The sequence below is a fragment of the Phalacrocorax aristotelis genome, chromosome 7, assembly GCF_949628215.1.
Source record: "Phalacrocorax aristotelis chromosome 7, bGulAri2.1, whole genome shotgun sequence".
In the NCBI taxonomy this organism is placed as follows: Eukaryota; Metazoa; Chordata; class Aves; order Suliformes; family Phalacrocoracidae; genus Phalacrocorax; species Phalacrocorax aristotelis.
This window is the reverse complement of record NC_134282.1, coordinates 44,854,589-44,876,280: the sequence shown is the minus strand read 5'-3', so window position 1 is coordinate 44,876,280 and position 21,692 is coordinate 44,854,589. Positions and strand designations below refer to the sequence as shown.

General features: G+C 38.7%; 1 protein-coding gene across 6 annotated transcripts in view; it reads right to left on the bottom strand.

Moving 5' to 3' along the window:
- ADAMTSL3 (ADAMTS like 3) overlaps window positions 1-21,692 on the bottom strand; it is a 193,334-nt gene that overhangs the window by 104,176 nt on the left and 67,466 nt on the right. The window lies entirely within an intron of this gene.

The window sequence follows — 21,692 nt, the reverse complement described above, 5'->3', positions numbered from 1 at the left end:
CTGCTGCCTCCCTGAGGCAAGGGTAAGAGACATTACCGGGAAGCTCCCTGGGCTAGTAAAAGGATCTGATTATTATCCACTAGTGGTTGCTCAGGTTGGCAGTGATGAGGTAGCTGAGAGAGGCGCAAAGACAATCAAAAGGGACTTTAGAGAACTGGGGCGATTGCTTGAAGGATCAGGAGCGCAGGTAGTGTTTTCCTCCGTCCCATCGGTAGCTAGGAGACATATGGAAAGGAACAGGAAGTCCCATCTCATTAACACGTGGCTCAGAGGCTGGTGCCAGTGGTGGAATTTTGGGGTTTTTTTTGATCATGGGGCAGTTTACATGGCCCCAGGCCTGCTGGAGACAGATGGGGTTCACCTGTTGCAAAGGGGGAAAAGGATTCTGGCTCAGGAGTTAGCAGGCCTTGTTGAGAGGGCTTTAAACTAGATATGAAGGGGGAAGGGGATAAAACCAGGCTTGCTAGGAATGAGCCATGGGGTGGCATACCTGCGTTGGAAAAGAGATCAACAGATCAATTGAAGTGCATTTATACCAATGCACGCAGCATGGGCAATAAACAGGAGGAGCGGGAAGTCATCACGCGTCAGGGAAACTATGATGTGGTCGCCATCACAGAAACATGGTGGGATGACTCGCACAACTGGAGCACTGTGATGGATGGCTACAAGTTCTTTAGAAGGGACAGGCAAGGAAGGAGAGGTGGAGGGGTAGCCTTGTATGTTAGAGAGTGTTTTGACTGTCTAGAGCTCAATGACGGTAATGATAAGGTTGAGTGCTTATGGGTAAGGGTCAGGGGGAAGGCCAATAAGGGAGACATCCTGGTGGGAGTCTGTTATAGATCACCCAATGAGGATGAGGAGACAGATGAAGTACTCTACAAGCAGTTGGCTGAAGGCTCACAATCTCTAGCCCTAGTTCTCGTGGGAGACTTCAACTTACCAGATATCTGCTGGAAATACAACACAACAGAGAGAAAGCAGTCTCTGAGGTTCCTGGAGTGTGTGGCAGATAAACTCCTGACACAACTGGTGAGCGAGCCAACCAGGGGAGGTGCCCTGCTGGACCTGCTGTTTACAAACAGAGAAGGCCTGGTGGGTGATGTGGTGGTTGGAGGCTGTCTTGGGCTCAGCGACTATGACATGATAGAGTTTTTGATTCCTGGAGAAGTAAGGAAGAGGGTCAGCAAAACCACTACCTTGGACTTCAGAAGGGCAGACTTCGGATTGTTAAGGAGTCTGGTTAACGGAATCTCTTGGGAGGCAGTCCTGCAGGGCAAAGGAGTCCGGGAAGGCTGAATGTTATTAAAAAAGGAAATCTCAAAGGTGCAGGAGCAGGCTGTCCCCATGTGCCGTAAGTCGAGCAGGCGGGGGAGAAGACAGGCTTGGCTGAATAGGGAGCTTTGGTTGGAACTCAAGAAAAAAAGGAGAGCTTACTGCCTTTGGAAGAAGGGGCAGGTGACTCAGGAGGACTACAAGGATGTTGTGAGGGTATGCAGGGAAAAGATTAGGAAGGCGAAGGCCCAGCTGGAACTTGAACTGGCCGCTACTGTTAAAGATAACAAAAAATGTTTTTATAAATACATCAGTGACAAAAGGAGGGCCAGGGAGACTCTCCCTCCTTTGCTGGATGTGGAAGGTAACCTTGCCAGGAAAGATGAGGAGAAGGCTGAGGTACTTAATGCTTTCTTTGTCTCAGTCTTTAATAGTCAGACTGGTCATCCTCAGAGTTGTCAGGCCCCTGTGCTGGGAGATGGAGATAGTATGCAGAATGAAGTCCCAGTTGTTGAAGAGGTGGCAGTCACCGACCTGTTCCTTCACCTAGATGTTCACAAGTTCATGGGGCCGGATGGGATCCACCCAAGGATACTGAGGGAGCTGGCAGAGGAGCTCGCCAAGCCACTGTCCATCATTTATCAGCAGTCCTGGTCTACCGGGGAGGTCCCAGATGACTGGAAGCTTGCGAATGTGACGCCCCTCTACAAGAAGGGTTGGAAGGAGGACCCAGGGAACTACAGGCCTGTCAGCCTGACCTCGGTGCCAGGAAAGGTCATGGAGCAGATCATCTTGAATGCCATTACGCAGCACATGTGGGACACACAGGGGACTGGGCTCAGCCAGCACGCGTTCATGAAAGGGAGGTCCTGCCTCACTAACCTGGTCTCCTTCTATGATAAGGTGACCTGCTTAGTGTATGAGGGTAAGGCTGTGGATGTTGTCTACTTGGACTTTAGTACGGCTTTGACACTGTCTCCCACAGTATTCTCCTGGAGAAGCTGGCTGCTCATGTCTTGGACAAGTGCACTCTGTGCTGGGTTAAAAACCAGCTGGATGGCCGAGCCCAGAAAGTAGTAGTCAATGGAGCTAAATCCAGTTGGCGGCTGGTGTTGAACACTAGTGGTGTTCCCCAGGGCTCAGGGTTGGGGCCGGTCCTGTTCAATATCTTCACTGATGATCTGGATGAGGGGATTGAGTGCACCCTCAGTAAGTTTGCAGATGACACCAAGCTGGGTGGAAGTGTTGATCTGCTGGAGGGCAGCAAGGCCCTACAGAGGGACCTGGACAGGCTGGATCGTTGGGCCGGAGCCAACGGTATGAGATTCAACAAGGCTAAGTGCCGGGTCCTGCACTTGGGTCACAACAGCCCCATGCAACGCTACAGGCTTGAGGAGGAGTGGCTAGAGAGGTGCCTGGAGGAAAAGGATCTGGGGGTGTTGGTTGACAGCCACCTGAACATGAGCCGGCAGTGTGCCCAGGCGGCCAAGAAGGCCAACAGCATCCTGGCTTGTATCAGCAATAGTGTGGCCAGCAGGAGCAGGGAGGTGATAGTGCTCATGTACTCGGCACAGGTGAGGCCGCACCTTGAGTACTGTGTGCAGTTTTGGGCCCCTCACTACAAGAAGGACATCAAGGTGCTGGAGCATGTCCAGAGAAGGGCAACAAAGTTGGTGAGGGGTCTAGAGAACAAATCTTATGAGGAGTGGCTGAGGGAATTGGGGTTGTTTAGTCTGGAGAAGAGGAGGCTGAGGGGAGACCTTATCACTCTCTACAGCTACCTGAAAGGAGGCTCTAGCAAGGCGGTGATCGGTCTCTTCTCCCTAGTAACAAGCGATACGACGAGAGGAAATGGCCTCAAGCTGCACCAGGGGAGGTTTAGATTAGATATTAGGAAAAATTTCTTCACCGAAAGGGTAGTCAGGCATTGGAACAGGCTGCCCAGGGAGGTGGTGGAGTCTCCATCCCTGGAGGCATTTAAAAGAAGAGTAGACGTGGTGCTTGAGGATATGGTTTAGTGGTGGGCTTGGCAGTGATAGGTTAGCAGTTGGACTCGATGATCTTAAAGGTCTTTTCCAACCTTAACAATTTTATGATTCTATGATTACCAGACACCACAATTATAAAAATTAAAAATTTGTGACAAAAACCAAAATTCTGCTTGACCCCTTAAAAATGTCACTTTTCACTGGCATTGTATCCTGTTTAAGAAAACTGACATTTCCCAGAGAAAATTCTCAAAACATTTTAGAAAATGGTAGCTTAGCACAATAGCTTAGTTCAATATTAGTAATAAAGTAACATGAATTAGTAATAAAGTAACATGAATAAAATTATTCAATAATGTCCTGCTTTAAGAGAGTACTTTTAGGTTTATGATTTTCTTCGTGAAGAAAGCACAGGAAAATAAAATTCAGAATTTCCCCAAGCATTTCTTTGACTTCACTACAGTTGTTCAGCAGCTGTTCCATTTACATCCTACTTTCATTCCTCTGTCCCTGCAACCTTTAACATTTCGCTCTTGAAAAAATATGCAGAGATTTTTATAACACAATGTCAAACATAATGATGTCCTGAGAGTTGTCAGACACATGATGGGCCTGTTACCATAAAGAAATTAAGATTTTTAGAATCCTAAATTAAAACCAGACTGAGATGAAAACACCAATTTCTCTAATCACTGTGGAAATAAGAGTTTGCACATAAACTACTGCAAACAGAATACTGTAACGGCTATTAGCATCATTATGAATAAAAGTCATATTGTGAATAAAAACGAGGCAATGAGTCATTTATGTCAGGTGGCAGAGAATACCAACCAATATTTACTCTGCCCCAGCAAAACTGCAAACGAGAGAACATGAAGGGTTCATGCAAGCTTTGCTGAAACAACTATCTATACTGCCAATTTTTTATTCCCATTGACTTCAGTGGGCATCCAAGCAGATTTCAGATAGATAAACAAAAAACAAGTGCAGAGAAACACCAATCAAAGGGCTTTCAGCAAACATAAGGCTAAGAGATAAAAGCATTACCAAAATAACTGCACCCAAGTCAACATTTAAGTCTTTATATGTGGAAAAAAAATGTTTAAAATGCTGGAAAGATTTTAACGAGTGACTAGATCTGGAGAAGTGCAAGAGATTAGTATATATCCTAATACTAAACCTCAGAAACACACTTTAGTAATCCATATTTTCTCTAAGAAATATCTTAAGTAAGGTCATGAGAAGAAAACTCAGTACTATTTTCTTCCAAAATGCCACATGAAAGTGATTTAAAAGTGAGGGATATGTAATTCAAATCTTATGATACAAGGGGAAGAAAAATGCATAACTCTCCTGAAATTCAACACTACAGGTAAAGCCAGCTAATCTTCAGCCATGAAGAAGGTTGACTCAGATACTAACCTACCAAGCTTGAAGTGAAAACAGCAAACAAATTAAAAAAAGCTGTTTCAAAATAGCACCCTACAAGGAATATGACTCAATATCATGCTGTGTAGGTAAAGGGATTTTCTCCTAAATATTACAGTAAAAAAAAAAAAATCACGTGCCACAGAACTTGAGAAAACCGGCCCATATCTGCAAATGAGCTCTTACACTTAGGATGCATTCACACCTCAGTTTAACTGCTGAACAAGCATCATTTTCGAAACCCAAATGGCAAATAGTTAAAATCACCTACACTTAAGGAGAACTAAGGACTACTCAAACACATTTTAAAGGTGTTAATAAAAGTAGGCAGATTAGTGTAATAGCACTACACCCTACAGTTAGACAGCTAACAAATGTTGACAATTTCCAAACTTTTCCATCCCTTCCTCAAAAAACTTGAGCTTGTTTAAAAAAATTTATTAATTAGCAGATAAGCTATGTCCATTTGAACAGTAAACTGAAGAAGTTGGTCTAAACACATCAGTGGCTCCTTAACTTTCTTGCTCTCCTAAGTTTACAAATTTTACACACACTTACTGTAAAGCTTTGGAAGTGTACTTAGGCCAATCCACTGTTCCAGAAACTATAGAGCCCAGCTCTGCCAAGATCCCTGAGGAATTTTTGTGCTGGCGTTGGGTTTACTTTACATCAGAAGCCAACTTTGAAATGTCTGACACTGAAAATGGAACCAACTGCCTTCAATCTTAAGCAAAAAGAGCTCAGCGCTTCCCAACAAATCACTCAGCACATGAAAATAAGCAAAGATGAACAAAAGAGTAACTTCTTTCAAATTTATGAGTGCAGAATTAAAGTTTGGCCTCTGTAATTCCAAGGCAAATGATTGTTTTTTAATATGTTAAGAAATCATTAAACTTATTATATTAAAAGAGCAATACATGTCACTCTTTTTTAGAATAGCTAGTTTCTTTTGACAAAGCAATGACAATGCCTAAAATAATCTGAACTTCATCATTGTATTAAAACCAGCCACATGATATTAACAGAGAGAATGTCATCTAAAGCCCTAAACAATGTCCAGTTGTTCAACTTACCAAACTGCTTTGATAAAAGCCATTGTTCTGAACTGTATCTAATTAAAAAGCTGTAAATACTAGGATGATCAAAGCAGAAGTTTATGCCAACAAAGCCTTCTTCAGAATCATTGACTAATTCAGTACCCACAGTGTTGATTTAAACTCCAGCTAGTCCAAACTCTTTGTCCCATGGGAAAGAGTTAAAAGCAGCTTGCACTGGCTTAGTAATTTACCAGCAAAATAACATTGATTTACTAGCTGTCTGGTTTCATAAACTCTACGTATTACATTTGTCTACACCATGGTACTAAACTGAAGTAAAATAAAGAAAAGATCATCAACATGATGATTTAGACCAACAAAACTTTGGAAGCTCTTCTAGGAATTAAACCAAGAGCTAATTGCAATTGGTCATGAAAGGGTGTTATTGTACCTCAGGATTGCATTCATGGTTTGCTTCTTAACTTCAATTTTTCTGTTTTTATTGTCTTCAGTCATAATTCTAACATGGTTCAGCAGTGAAGCTTTGGTGAACCATATTAGAATGGAAGTGTTTTTCCTTGAGTGTTTTAATTTTGTAACAGATGAAGTGCAACACGTACATTAAGCATATTCATTATGAAAGTATGCATGTAGCTACATGTACATAAATGTGTGCATGTGTACCCATGATGTAACATGATCAAGTAAACCCACAAGTGCTGTAGTGAATCCAGATAAAACAACTTAGTACAGCTATAAACACAACCTAGGTGATTTGCTGCTCTTTACGTAGAACTAGATCGTAAAAGGCGTCACACTTCCACTGTATCCAGCTATGCTGGTGGGATTTGTATTCATTCCAAAAGCATCACATGTGAACGCAGGGTTAGATGCAAGCATGGCATTCAAAGCAATATTTAAGAACCTATACAGTGTTCTCTGCGGCAATTAATCCAGTTTATATCATAAAGGTAGTTTCAAGTATTTCATCTCAATCTCTGTATCCAATCTATAAATAATTTTGAAAGTAAAAAAGAAAAAATCATGACACTGCATGTGGGCCTGGGCAAGGATCACTTGAATCAGGGGATAATAAACTACAAGTTTTGAAGCACTTTGTGACATAGGCAAAGTCTCAAAGACTGAGATGACAGTATGCCAAGGTTTCCTCAAGGTCTGAGGCCCAGTAATGTGCGATGTGAGTCTCTGCTGACAACCCTTAACTGACAGAGACAGCCTTGTACATGGAGAATTTTACTGAAGCTGTGGCACTGATGGATTTGGACGGGGGGAAATGTTAGTGCCAGTTTCCCTGCTTCCATCCAGGGCTCTGTTTTGCTTCTGCCACGTATAGGTACATACTGTAACACCATGTTCTGCAAATTATTTGTGTGTGTGTTTTCAGGCCGTACTTGCCTTGCAATGTAGTACTCAAAGCAACTGAGTATAGCACAAGTGGGCACTGAGGTAAAATAAATGAAATCCAGATGTTACTATGGCTGATCATTAATCTAAAACAAGGGGATTTTTACTGTCACTTGTAACACCCAGTAAATAACAACAGCTACATTGACACATATTACAAAAATCAAACACAGTGCTGTTATATGGAGAAAAATTATTGTTTGGCCAAACTTTTGTTTGGCTGTTATGAAGAATGACATAATTGTCTTGAATTTGGTCATGCAGACTTCAAAGGAGATGTGGTGCCAGAGAATGAAGGTCAGTTTATGCAGTTTTATTATTATTCAGACATCCATTACATAAGGCTTGGATATGTAAATGTTTAGCATTCAGTATAACAAAGATTCAGCTTCTCAGTAGAAATGCTCCATGTAATAACCTTAATAATAGCCTTAAATGTTTGTTTTCCAGAATTTTTAACATATAATTTTGCTTTAAATACAAACACAAGCCAAGCACATAGCATTTGACACGAGAATTATTGTAACAGAATGTGTAATGAAAGAAATATAGAGACCAAACACTCAGATTCATCTGCAAGAGTCTCCTAGTGACAAGTCCCTTTGCCATGTACGTATCACAACACAAACTACCCCCAGTTCTGCCCTGTTACGTGCCCCTGCACACTTCCTCAGAGCAGGGTACCCAGCTCTGTCAGGTTCTAGAAGAGATTCAGTGCAACCTCTGGGCAGCATCTACGAGTGCAGACCATGCCTAGATCTGGATGGATATATAAAATGCTCTACTCAGACAGGTTAGAGTGGTGTAGCTCACAAAATAAGACTTTGCCATAACAAGCGAGGACTTGGTTATGCAGGAATATTTACCAATTTATCTGCTACTATGCTGACATCACTGCAGCTCTCTGTGTGAGTGCTCTTTGGTTTTTCTCATGGCTTATTATCGAAGTGGTTTGTGTTAATTCAAAAAGACATGCCAAAATCCAAAAGAGAATTCCCATAAGGAGTTATATTGGCACAGCTATACCATATTGCTATTTAATAACATATTGCATATAACTGAAACTCTCCATACAGAATTTAGATTATTCATATTAAATTCATCCAAGTCAAAGAACCTATTGAAGGGTATAAACACCACTTCAGTCCCACTGAAGGTCTAAATTAAGCAATACCTAAAGTTCAGTACTGGCCCTTCTCCCAGGAGTGAATCTCATCCTTGATGGTATTTTGAACAGAGATGAAGCATTTCCTTTTTATTGCCTTTTCCCACTCTCACAACCCATAAATACTATTAACACTATCCTGACTTTCAGAATCTTCCAAAGGACACGGTTGTGTTGTTGTTCACTAATCTTCATGTGCAGCACTGCACTATGCCATTTTCTTCTTCTCATACCTACAACAGTTCCAAATAAAGGTAGCGCAAGGAATTATGGCACTGAAGGGAAAATATCCTGCCTAAGTAGCTTTGTGATGCATTTCCCAGATTCTTCTTTCCAGACACCATACTTGGTGGAAGAGGTATCAAATTGCACTGTTGACTGTATCCATGAGCAGAGTGCATAACTGAAGGAACAAGTATTTACCTGTAGATAATCACTGGATATGTTATTCAGCCTCAGAACCGTATCCTTCACTTTTAACTGTGGCTGTTATGTCTATGCCTTTGCGACAAACTATACTAGAAATCTCTTTCCCTGCTAAGGTCACATACAAAAATGATTTACACCTCTATTTTGTACAATGTAAGTAAGGTATAGAATGTAGATTACAGATTTAGGAAAAATTATTTCAGTTGTGGCAGCAACTAAATAGAAGAACAGTCAAAACTTATTTCTAGACAAATAAGAATTATTAGTGAGATCTTGCATTACCTGATTTTAGCAAAAAAACTTCCACTTGTTCCATTATGACAGATTTCAAGACATTTCCTGATATATTTCTACTCTTGCTGGGTGCATTATATATTACCTAATTGTGCACTGTATATGTCATTAAGTTTAATAAATCTTTTACTTATATGTACCAAAGTAAATTATATATTATTCTGTATGTTAGAAAGAATGTATCTGGAGTTATAAAATCCTGGAGAAAAAAAACAATGCATCATTATTTTAGACTGATAAAAAACACCTGGGAGTGAATGCAGCTATTTTAAGCAGATGTTTAGAAGTAATTAGTTTTAATATTACTAACATTATTTCTGTCACATTAACTATTTCCTTGTATTTGGACTTGCCACCCTGTAGAGGTAGGTGTCCACACACTAGGAACTGACTGCAAAATGGAATCTGTGCCTGGTAACAAAAAGAGCATTTCAAAAACACAAGCTGGTAAAGCTCAGTGACAGACCAGGAGAATCACCAGTAAGAAGTGAGCCAAAAGGCAAATGATGGACTCACTCAACTACATGAAAGAATACATCTGCAGGCTCAGACGTAGTTTAGAGCTCTCAGTGTTGAATTCTGCAATATATTTTCATTCTACAGCAGTTTTGAATAAATTCAAATTCAAGTTTTGGAAAATAAAACATGCAAAAGAGTCACACACAGGAAATATTTACAGTGTAATTCATTTTGATACTAAACTGAAGGCGAATCCCAGCATGTTTTTCAGTATTATACTACATCCAGATTTTCCATTGTCAGTGTGTTGCAAAATTTCATATTGACAACACAGGCCTGCACTGCAGGAGTTGTCAGGACGAAGTTGGAGGTTTTGGCAAGTGGCGCAGGGATACTTGAGGATTTTGGCATCCAGGAAGGGATGAAATGTTGCTTGGCTGTTTGGCACCTATGAGCTAGCTGAGGCTTTTGGCACTGAAAAGAGTCTGTATCACCTCCTTCCTTCTTTGTGAGCAGTAACAGAGGGAACATGGAATTTGTGGGCATGGAGAAGGAATCATGGTTCCTGCCCTAACGACTCCAAGCAGACAGCAACTGCATTAGTATACCCGACTCCTGCAGGTATTTCTGTATCTAACAGCAGCTAAGGACAGCACCTACATGTTTCTGTTAAAAGGAATCAGCACTGAAGTAGTTAAAGGACAGTTAAGTTGCTATTTTTCAACTACATTGTTCAGATGAGTTTAAAAAACCACACAAATTCTACTTTTACTCGCTGCTGACAGGTTTTGATGACCCCCACTGAAGTCCCAGGGTACATTTTTATTATATTACTGACTTTTACAAGAGGATCACTTGCCTCTGTCCTCTCCTCTGGACAAAGGCAATCTGTTTTATTTTCTTGAGTGATATTTCATAAAATACTATTTTGACAGATAAATGTCTAACAAAGAGACAAACCCTTTTTAAAAGGCTAATAATCGTCCTGCAAATACACGTCACTGACTATGCACCTGAAAATCCAGGCTTAGTTGCCCAGGTTTTCATTCATGCTTGCCCAACTAGAGCCGTATGAGTCCAGTATCAACCTTATCTACAATGATAAGTATTACTCCACATTCACCAGTATTAGAGCATAAAGATGATCTTAGGTCCTGAGAACAGGGAGGAAGGCTAATAACCAACTTTGGTGATATCCAAACTCTCTGGCAAGAAGTCCATGCTTCTCTAATGCTTTTAGGACCAATCATCTGGGACAGGTGACCAGGATCAAGAGTAAGAAAAACTTCTCCCTGAGTTTCCAGTATTTTATTGTCTTCCAAGATTTAAGTACGTGTGAATACGTAGCTGGAAATATATAGATTTGAACTCTCAAAACATATCCATTCCTCTGAATCTGCCCCATCTGAAATGGAAACTCTGCTGAGAAATGTTTAGCATCACTCCAATTCCCTCCATTTCTAAGTGGTCTGGAGAATTATAACTTAAAGATTTGCACGTGTAGCTGGCAAACAACTTAAAAGCCACAGACCTTGGGAAAAGCACAGAGGTTCTGAAAGGGAACTTAACCAAGAAATCAATATAAATTGTAGCACTCTCTGCCCACTTTCTCAGTAGCCAGCCTGAGGCAAACACTTGCCAGGGCTTTGAAAAGAGATAAAGGCAGAATTTTTAAATAAGCAAAAAAGAAGGAATGGGATGCTTTAAAAAGTTTATAAGAAACTTGATATCCCTTTTTAAAATATCAGTTATATTAACATTCCCAAGGAAGAACTTAAAAGTTATATCCTAATAAGTATAAAAATAATTTTTATTTTATAATCAAATACACAATATTCTCCACAACATGATATTATTAAATTCACAGTCCTTGCATTTGGTTGTGCAAAAAAAAAAAATCTTATCACAGACATAATGAGAACATTTTCATTTTTACATGACAAATACAATATGCAGTCTAATACTTTTTGATTACGGCTTTTAAGGCTATGTATTGTTGTATCTACAGTAGGTACAAAATATGAAGGGGAAAACATAATCTTCCAGACATTTTGATATGTTAATTATCTCTGGGCCTACCTATAAATCTGCCTTAACAGTATTCCGTATATTTCCTGGAGTCCATACAAGCAGTAAGAATTCATGCAAGCTTTACTGAATGCTTATTCAAAATTTGCACCTGGATACACTAGGTTTTTCCACCTTCACACTGCACACCACATGTTCCTCATCCAGCATAAACAGTGTGATGGGTCAGCCAGAGTCCAATGTGCAGAATTCCTCAGGTGCGTAATAGAAAAAGAGATTGCAATTTCTGGGAAACGTATCTGGCATTATTTTTTTAATTACCTTATTAAATATATTTGCAAACATCCAAATAAAGGTGTTTTTAAATACTTTACCATGTAATTTTTAAAACTGGTCTCAGAAGTTAAAAACTGCATCACTTCAGCACATGCACTGGAAAGAGAAGAGCAACACTGATAAAAGGATGAACATTATGCCCGTGATGAAGGAGAGGATTTCCATCAGCTTCCAAAGATCACACAGTGGCACACTGGTGCCACTGTCAAATGTGCAAAATCTTTCCTGTCAAGGCTTATTCTTCAGGGTTTTTTTCCATATTCTGATGCCTTATGAAACTGTAATCATACTTCAGTGATTACATATTTTTGAATGCTTTTAAAGCATGCTTTCCATGAAAAAACATTACAAAACAAAACAAAAAAATCATAAACATTTCTCCTAAGAGTCAGGTACCTATCCCAGACTCATCTCCTCTCGACAAAATACGTATGCCAGCTTATGACCTCCCCGTTTCCTTCTTGATCTGTTCATTTGATGGAGACCCACTTAACAATAGTTGAAGAAGTCATTCCAGGGTAAAGAAAGCTATGGCAGGAATGCTATGAAATACTGAAGCTTTAGATTAAAATTAATCAACAAGGTAGTAAATTTACAAGTAGGAGAAAAGGGACAAGGGAGAGTACAGGGTGGGACTTCTTGTTTTCCAGCCTACAGGTAAACTTAACAACATGGAGAAGAACAGACCCTGACACAAAGCCAGGAGCTGTTACCATAACCACCATCAAATTTCACTCCTGCTGATTTGTGGTGGTCCTGGTGGTATTTGCCCAAATTAACACTGCAAACCCTAAAGTATAAGAAAGGCTATTCTGCTTACATGACACACACATGCAATCCGAGTATACTTGGGTCCTAGACCATACAACAGATTGACATAATGGTATCCACTTGACCCCACAAACTTATCGACTACTGGATTATGCCAAATTTGTTACAGGCTTGATTTGCCAAGACTCTTGTATACAAGACTTACAGACAGGTTATGGAAAAGTAAATAAAATTAAAGAGGGAGTATGGACATTTAAAATTACTTATATGTTACATACTATTTACCTTACAGTACCATAAGCTTTAACCCATCACAATGATAAATTATGTATTTAATTTAAAGCAATCACTTTGAAATACACAAATCCTTGACATTTACATATAGTACCTCTAATACACTTGCTTTTGAAAGAAAATTCATGTTTTCTCTTTCTAACTGGTTACAACAGTCTTTCTTCCTTTTCTAACTATATGTTTAGAGGATTTACAATTAAAAAAACCCACTGAAACCAATCCTTTTCTGAGAAAAAAAAAGACTAACTTTTAAAAGAGCCCCAATCCATATCATACAGTTAAAAAATTTGTTTAAAATAATTTTCCTGACTTGAGACACTGTCTGCCAAGTTCCAGCTAGAAGCAAAATTTTATGGCTAGCTGCCAAATCTGTGAATAAAAGGAGCTTATAGGGGAAATACTGACAGAAGAATAAACTGTAGCAAGAATAGCCAGTATAGAAAAGTCTTTCCTGTGCATTTTGTCTATCCATAATCTGCAATATTCATAACCCCAGAGATTGGGATATTGCACTCCTGCTTGGCTCAATATCATGCCAAGATTATCAGTAGTGCCAGACTGATGATTTGGTTATTGGTATTAATACCATATCACTCAGATGAGGCATCCAAACTTCTGGTTTGTGAGCTAGAGATTCGACCTATGTCTCCTGACTCACCCTGCTATTCAATACTATATGTAGCACTTTTAATGGTAATATTTCTATAAAAGTAATGCAAAGCAGATCACAGAACATAAGCAGATACACCTGGCAACAGAACAAATGTCAAAAGGAAAAATATTAAAGTCACATTGTTAGCTAACAGCAATTATAAGAATCCTAATTTTCCTTTCTATAAAGTAGGACAATTAAGTTTATCAATTTTGAATTTTAAAGGCATTATTTTATGTTCATGTATTTCTCATCTCTGATTTTAAAGTAGATATTCACTTTGCGTAGAGCTGTTTTAAATTAATATATTGATGGAGAAGACATATTAAGCCCATAACTGAGAATCAGTCTGACTGAAGTTATTTCTGCCCAAAGTAACTCTAGAACTTGTCAGCCTGATCATGCTGCCTCTTTACTATGGCATAAATCAAATTTAACAAGATGAGTTTTCTTCTCAGAGAAAACAGCTCTTGCCCATTTAACCGTGAGTTGATCTTCGGGTCATATTAAGCAATGGCATAACTGATCCAAAATCAAAATATAATTTTAGTGTTCTTTTTATTACTCATCCTTAAGTTTGAGACAAATTTAGTATTTAAGTTTGCTCAGCTTCGCTGGCTCCAGCTGATTTCCTGCACTTGAGGAACGGTTTCATTCATTGTTTTGAAGAGCTCGATTTAGATGAGGGTAGCCTGAATTAGTAATGTTGTGAACCTTCTATGGTGGGCACCTGCACTGGTAAAATGTATCCTTAAGTTGCTTCTGCTGCTGTTCTGTCACACGTGTAACTTTTGTTTGATCACTGGTTATTCACAGTCAAAAGCTTGTACCAATTCTGGCTTCTCAAGCTTCCTCCAGCTCTGTTCTCTCACATACAGCAAAACACACTCAAATTCTTCAGGAATTTAATTTTATATAATTAAAAAAAACCATTGGAATACCCTGCTTATATCTCATCTGGCAGAGTATCCCAATATGCAGAAGTTGCAAGCGAAAACATATTTTGTGGGCAGATTTTTGATATCACCTTTGTATAGGTTAAAGAAAGACAGCTTTGCTGAGAAAAAAAATATCCAAAATTAAGCTCCATGTGCAGAGAACAGTTTCCCAGAGAGGTATTTTATGTGGGATTAAAAGTGTAATATTCTCTTGTCATTCCTTTCCACTTTGAGTCAAATAAAACATAATCCACTGAAACTCATTTGATATCTGGTGAATGGTTTCCCTTTTATTGATTTTCTAGCTTCCAGCTTGGGGAGAAAAAACCTGTCAAAGGAACAGTTACAATAGCAGCACAAGTCTAGAGCCGATTCCCAAAGAAGAAAAAAAAAAAAAAGCCACTGACTTCAAATAAAGGAAAATGAGGGCTTAATTACATATGTGGGGAAAGGACATATATTTCCCCATTTGGAAAAATGTTAGCACAACTTGCTTGCTCTTCTGAGTCCAAGTTCCTGGTTTTAAATTCTCCAGAGACATAATTAGCCAACCAATAGAATTCATGGTAAAAAAAGACAATTTCGTCTATCTTGGGTTGTCTCTGACTTCATTCCAGATCTCTACTACTGTATATGCATAACTACAGTATCTTTAGCACTCAGCACAGGGTAACAGGCCTGAATATGGAATATTAGCATGACTCTTTCCATATCTGTTCCGTGCCAGTGTTTCCTATTATCAGTCCAATATTTTATGGTTATTGTATTAGCTTCCCAGCAATGCTTTCTCAAGTTCTGTAGCCTGAAACCTCCATTAACAGATGCTAAATACAATAGTTGTTTTTCACTTTTAGATCTTGTGAAAGCCCATAAAAATGAGTGGTCAGTTTGTCCAATTTTCTAAAGAAATTTTCCAAGATTTGAATGGGCAACATATAAAACCACTAAAAATAGTCTTGGCGGCTTGTTCATTTGGATTGTGTTCCTCCTGCCAAGCCAACTAATGAATAGCTTATTCCAAGATAGGACTTCCGCATGAATTTTTTGTAGTAAAGGTAAGAATATCTATTTATATAATTCCCTGGTTGCTTGCATTTGAAGGACTTGGAGAAGACAGGAGGGGTTTGATTTTTTTTATTATTATTATTATTAAAAGGGACATTAACATTTTGACTTAAGGAAAATTTGTGTAAATATATTAATGAGGAAAGCTCCCTTTTTGTTTTTGTCTTTAATTCTGCCTTATATTCTGGTAAATGGAAGGTAACCAAAATATTACTGTCAGGCAGTTAGTGAATAAAGCTTGATTTAAAAGACATTGAAATAAATGGAAACTATCTCACTGACTTTGTTGGATTTTGCATAGGACCTAAAGAACCACCTGAATTCCATGTCAGATACAGCCAAACTAGAGATGTGGATGTGATTTCTTACACATATGGGTAGATAAAGATCAAAGATGATGTGAAAAAACTCCTACATATTTTTCTTAAATCTATTTCTGCTACCAGCCTCTATTTATCAGTGTTCTGGCTATAAAGTAGGTATTTGGTTGAAGTCTAGAATTATGCTTCTTCAAATACCCACAAAAAAGACCCACTTAAGGACACCATCTTTTTTTCTGGCCACAAAAGAAAGAAAACAACATCAGCTCTTGGCTATCTATTGAAACCAAATTGTGCCCCAGATGCCATGGATTCCTCCCCCTGCCAAAAAGAAGTTGCATTTTTTAGATAAATTATGATTGGTTTACCCTTGTTGCAGAGATTTGTCAGTTGTCAAAACTCTCCCTTTTATCATCATCTCATCTCACTCTCCAGGTTAAATGTTAAGATATTTACACTGATACTAGATGAGAGTCTTGAAAACAATAAGAAACTTCAAACAATTCCCCACACGTACTTTTTAAACAAATGGTATTTTTTTCCCTGACGTATTTAGTATAGAGAAGGTCTTTTTTTGGTGTGAGAGAGAGAAGTATTTTTAGTGTCTTTTCACGTATTCTGTATAAAAATTTATTTTGAAAGTCCAAAACTTGTCTGAAAGTCCTGCTTGCTTGCACACCTTCCTCCGCTCCCCCCCCCCCCAAACTACATAAAGCTAAATTATTTAAGTAAAGCTTTCCAGAGGGCTAGGGCATCAATGAGCTATGCAGTCTGTCATATGCAGCTAACAGGTTTTATACTAATTCACCCACTGTCAGATTCTACACACTTTTGAGTGTTCCACATTTTATGGCATTACTTCTTTCTCTTCCAATAATATATCTTCACAAAAAAGGGAGCTTGTTTTCTCTTAAAAAAAAGATCTTGCTCATCATTTATCAGTCAATTCAAAGAACACAATATAATCAGTTTACCATGTTGATGTTGCTGAGCACAAAGGGAATTCAGCACTCCATTTTTTTTTCCTCACTGATGCACTATATCTAACTTCCATGGCTTTTCTATGCACATCACTCAACTCTATTAAGAATTATCTGTGTAGCATCTCATTGGTTCAAGAATAAAGAGCAAGCTTCTCAGCCTTTGTAGAGAAGACAACTAACGGTAAAAGTATAAATTTGGCTTGTGATCTCATTCTCCTTTCCCTTTTGTGTGCTCAAAGCCACAGCAGCAGCTAGATAAGAATGAAGGAAAAATAAGAGAAACTAACTACAATGATAAATAAATACTGATTCTTGGAAGGTTGTGCAATCCTGATCACCAAATACGTTTAAGAACAAGCTAGACAAATATCCATCAGGAAAAGTTTATTTGGAGTTGATCCTGCCTTGGAGTAAAGGAATAGACCAGGGTTTCTTCCAGAGCCATTTTCAGTTTGATCTATACCAGACATTGAGGGAGGGGAGAAGAAGGGCTAAGATTTAGCTACTCTGAAGAAGCAATCAGGATTCTGAAAACAAAAGTAAGGAAGGAAAGGTCTATCGCTGTTTTAATCCATACGCCTTGCAAATGACTCATATTTTGCTTGGAGACAAGGTCCATCTCTCAGCTATCTGTTCTTTCCCAGATGTGTGTCCTGGGTTTACGCCTGCCAGAGGGAACTCTCTTCCAAAACACACTATTTCACAATATATTTCCCACTTTATGCAGCATCCTTTAAATCATCTAACTACTGTATCATTTTATCACAAATCAACTTTGTGTTTCTTATTTAATATAAAAGCAGCTTGGATAACTCAAACAAGCCAATTCCATTGTCTTCTGGAGACTGGCTATATATACCTATTCCCAGGTGGTCTGTCTGGAAACAGATGCATTGCATACCCCCAAACTGCTTCTCCTTTGGGGCTTAATTTTAAGCTTGTCAATAAGCTGTTCCTGCCCAGTTTGGATCAGTAGCTTATATTCCCAAATCCTTACTCTACAAATACCACTTATTGTACACATATATTTTCCCATACTCTTGGTCACCATGAATTAACAGCTTTCATTAGAAACTACTCATAAAACATTAGGAAACATCAACACAGACAACAGCTGCTGTATCCAAATTTGTCTTCCTTCTGCTCCACCTCTGTTTTCAGCGTTTGTATGCAGCCACATAGAATGTGTTGGGCTGTATTCTGTGTTGCACCTGAGAAGTACGTAAGTCACAGGGCAAGCAAAGGAGTGAAGAGGGGTAACCATCTACCACTTGAGCATTTTCTAAATCTGAACTGCTGTAGGGGCCAAACCTCTTTCTTTTTGACACCTCTTCTTACAGCAGGTCTCTGACTTTTCTGGGGGTTGCATTGCAACAGAGTATCTCCTGACCGTATGTTGAGCTTTGTATTTGTGTTGTACACAGTTATAGACCTATACCACTACTGAGCCAAAGACATTTTCCTCAGCCTTCCGCACTGCTTTTTTTGTACGTCCTAGGGCACCAGGCAAAGCAGGATTAGTCCCACTGCTTTTACTTTATTTCTTTCAAGTAGCTTATTGCTTTTGATCACTCTGCCTCCTTCCCTTTAGACATCCATACTGCTAGAGGGACAGTTTTGTACATCTACACATTGTTGGTCTGGGACTTACAGTTATACAATCAGAATTCATATTAGATGCCAATAAAGGGTTTTTAAAATATAACTATGAAAACATGACAAGGATTTTAAATCTACTTTGTGTAATTTGGCTAAAGTTATCATGTTGCAAAGAGATCTATTCATAGGCAATCCTATGGGGGTTTTTTGGTCTAGTTCTCACTAGGGAATGTTTTGGAAGAAAAGCATAAAAAGACATTGTTTCCTTATTATATAATACCCCTGACTTACGCCAAGTATATTCTCATCGTAAGCGTGTTCATAATCTCAAAGACTGACACAGCTATTGCATTACTTGCGTCTATACAAGTACGGCTTCTAAAAATATGATTCCTTGACAGTTTTTGAAAGGTGACATGATAAAAAGGCCGTGTGCTTGTGTTTGCATTTCTGATTTGTAAATCCTATCCAGTAATTACAAGCAGATCTCAAGTGTCTGCACAAACACAAAATGAATATAAATCTAAGTCAGAGATGCATTAAGGGAAAATACAGCTTTGCTGGTAGATAACTGTTTAGACACTACCAACAGACTTCCCAAAAGAAAGTTCCTAATTTAACAGTAAAACTGATCATGTTGTTAAAGAAATCTCTTCTAAATTTTAAACTACACAAGTCTAATAAAGGGATTAACAAATAAAAGAGCATTGGAATATACCATCATACCAACCATATTTTAATATAATGGCATGAACTTAACACCTGAAGCAGCTAATAAAGTCTCTCCTGGGAAGCTGAAATAAAGCATTGATTTGCTGATTTGAAAAGGAAGATGGGCATCCAGCCCGATCATCTGCTCTGACCTCTTAATAGTAACAGAATTTACTCTTAGTGCTTTACTGAGCAACAAAGCTCAAATATGTTACTTTCCAATTTTTCAGATGGAGAAAAATAAGCACATCCTGAGTTGGACATAAGGGATACTTTTCAATTGCACAGCTAACATTTTTTAATACATCCCAAAACCCTAATTCAGAAAGAAAACTCTCCAGTAGTTCTTGACTAAAATCAAATATCCCAATACAGATACTTTGCATTCAAATGTTGTCCTTGCCCAATATGCAGAACAGGAGGCTCATATTTTACGGAGCTGGGCAAAGCACAGTTTCCTTAACAGGGCTCATATGTAAGGAAAACTGAATAGGATATTTAGGCAGTTAATACTTTCTTCTAGAAGAACATGCTGCAGCTTCAGAGAACAATATTGTGCACTTTATCTTTCTACTTTAAAGGAATAATCTTTAAATCAAATTTGTACAGTTTGAAAGCTAGCAACCTCATTGGCAGCAATGGTTAGAAGGATTAGAAAGGATTAGAAGAATATGTTCACCATTTTAGTGAGCTGCGAGAGTAGGGGCAATTTGTAACAGAGAGGAAACTTCTGCCTCCATCATGCTTTTGGCTGATTTTGACAAAGAACTCAAAGGTTCTTGAGAATCTTACATTGCTTCTCCAAAACTATTTTTCCATCCCATGCAATGCAGAAACCTGTGCATGAAGAGAGTGTTTCAGATTTCACTCTTGCTGCAATAACTGCTCCCTCATTCAACTTCTAGGCCTAGCTGAGAAATGGGGAAGCATCTTCAGGAACAGAGCAGGGAGCTCTGCTTCTGTGATCACATCACACAGTGCTCTAGTAGCCCATCTGTGTCAGGCAGAGCCAAAACCCCAGCTCAACCTTCACTGTAAACCCAGCCTGTCATAATGTTAACCTCCCAAGCGAGAACAAGAATTGTATTTGAAAAGAAAACGCACAATCACCTCTGCCAAGCAATCCCTATAACTGGTCCAGTTACTTTGCATAAATCCCAGCAATGATAGGGGAAAAATGCAGAAGACAGACTACGCCCTTCAGTAATTCAAAACCACAAAGCAAAGATATCCTGTTGTCACGTACATGGTATTCCAGGATTATAATTTTTGCTTTGAGCCACCTTTCAGCATATACCAAATGGAGGCAAAACTCATTCCAGAGTGTTACAAAGCCAGTTTTGTGTCTCTCACAATTACGTCTGAAACCATAATGACAGATTACAGGAAATGAACATATGGACAGGGTGATTTATAAACACTTTCAAACAATGTAACTTTTATCAGTTCTGCTACATCAATCACAAACCTAGGAACAATTATTTTTTGTATACAATACTCTCAAGAGTGGTCAGGACAGGATTTGCTGACAGCCTATCTTAAAAACTGAATTATAAACTGCGTTAGCTTTCTGTGCCAATGTAATGGCAACACACAGATAAGGGAAATAATGTGCTTTTCACAAACAGAAAAGCATAAGCATAGAACCAAGGAAAACTGGAAAACTTTCTTATGTACACCAACAAAAAGACAGCCTTGTCAAATCAACCAGATGTCACACTGGTAACAGGTGTGGCTGGGAGGGTTAATCAGTTGTAAAACATTTCAGCTTTTGCAAGGCATCTGATCTGGTACACACGTTTCAATTTTAAAATCAAGATTTATGAAATCAATGAAGTATATGCTAAATGAATGTAAGAGAGTGGCAGATTTCAAGTAACCCTCACCAAGGAATCAAAAAAGGGAATTAGGAATTAGGTGTAATTAGAAAATTAATAAATAAAAACAAGTAAGGTGAGCTCTAAGTAGCCAGTAAGAGTAAGAAAATAATTACAACGGCACTTACAGATGGTGAAACTGATTTTGAAATGCTCTCCACAATTCTGGTGGCCATATTTTTTAAAACTGTTGAAAAGCTGAAGGTCCAAAAAGTAGTAACAAAGATGGCCTAAGGGCTGAGACAATGTCTTGCTTAGGGAGCTTCACAGAGAGGACATAGGATTATAGCAGTCCAAATACCTTCCCAAAAGCAAATACCACTTACTGGAAGCCCATTTATATCTATTAATTGTAGAAGGGTATAACTGGAACCAAACACTGGAGGCTGAAATTGGACAAAACCAAATGAGACTCTGGGCACACATTTTTAATGCAGAGAATGACTGCTTGGTTGGATACATAGGTAAACTGGATGAATTGGATATACATAAGGTCACATACATCATTTGATAATCCTTTCTCTTTCAACTTCTTTGAGTATCTTCAGAATAGGAAAAATTAAAGCTAATGTAATATTTTTCTATGAGTATTCCTTAGAAGTAGAAGGAACCACTGAA